At 37.8% G+C, this 1,308-nt stretch overlaps 1 protein-coding gene across 4 annotated transcripts in view; it reads left to right on the top strand.

Annotated features, from left to right (window-relative positions):
• rols (zinc-RING finger and ankyrin repeat domain-containing protein rolling pebbles) overlaps window positions 1-1,308 on the top strand; it is a 377,175-nt gene that overhangs the window by 28,665 nt on the left and 347,202 nt on the right. The gene's annotated exons all lie outside the window — the stretch shown is intronic.

Genomic DNA, 1,308 nt, shown 5'->3' with positions numbered 1-1,308 from the left:
AACTCCTTGACTGCTTTAATTTCATTCTTAATTTCTTGCAGTTCCTGCGCGCAAGGTCTCATTTTTTCTCCGAGCTATTTCAATTAAGGCCCGGCGAGCCGTCTCTTGCAACATGGGGGGCTCGCGGGTGCGGCGGCGCCTGGGTCTCTGGGGCGGCGAGCCTGCACGTGTCGTGCTTGGATGCGGGCTCTTGGACTTTGTCTCGGACTTCTAGGTACTCACGACATTGTGCTTCTTAACTCCTCATTGATTTTTCAGAGAGACCGTCGATTAGTGACAGCGTAAACATTTTATGTGTAATCAACGCAACGGTTGCTAAGAACACGGAATGACATAGAGTTATGGTTTTCCAAAATAAAGAGGTTTTAGTATACAAAAATTTGGTTGCTTATAGCGGCATCCCTTTCGCGACTTAGCGTTTCAGTTTCGGACCAGAGACAATATCGGTCTTTCATTCACCTGTACAAACCATTGAGACTCAGCTCTGAGAAATAAACGTCGTGGTACTAATTTCGACGATTCAGTTTAGGTGCCTAAATTGAACTGCTCTGCGTTTGGATCGTTTGTGAAAAGATCATGGTAGGCCTTCAGTAGGGCTACTACGAAATTCAAAAATCGAAGTTCTTATCGTGCTGTCCCTCTCGCTCTCGTATGAAATAATAATAGCGTCACCATTTTCAAGCGTTTATTGCGTATGATTTTCGTGGGGCACATTTTTGTTGTATCTAGATGATTTTGTTACATTTTATAGGCTAGTTTTAGGTTGTAAATAAATAAATCAAAGTCAAAGTCAAAGTCAAAATATCTTTATTCAATTTAGGCTATAACAAGGACTTATGAATGTCAAAAAAAAAAACTACCACTGGTTCGGAAAAACCTCTGCTGAGAAGAATCCGGCAAGAAACTCAACGAGGTATATATATGTATATATGTATATATTTTTAAAAACAGATTTACAATATTATTAAATGATATGTATACATCACAAGTATTTAACACAACTTTATTTTTAACACAGTAGGTTCGCTATTTGAAGGGATCGCTAATGCGGATCGGAATTATTTCCAAATATCCCTGTCCATGATAATATAATCATTAACTTTATAATACGCCTTTGATATTAATGTCTTCTTGACAATAGATTTGAATTTTGTATCCTGTAATAAATATCTTTGGACAATTGATACCATTTGACCAAGTCCCTAACTAAGAAAAGCGTGTTCTTTGGGTATGCAACGGATAAACATGCTTATATAGTAAATACATACTTAAATACATATTAAACATCCAAGACCCGAGAACAAACAT

The sequence above is a fragment of the Choristoneura fumiferana genome, chromosome 16, assembly GCF_025370935.1.
Source record: "Choristoneura fumiferana chromosome 16, NRCan_CFum_1, whole genome shotgun sequence".
NCBI lineage: Eukaryota > Metazoa > Arthropoda > Insecta > Lepidoptera > Tortricidae > Choristoneura > Choristoneura fumiferana.
This window is presented reverse-complemented; position numbering and strand designations above follow the sequence as displayed.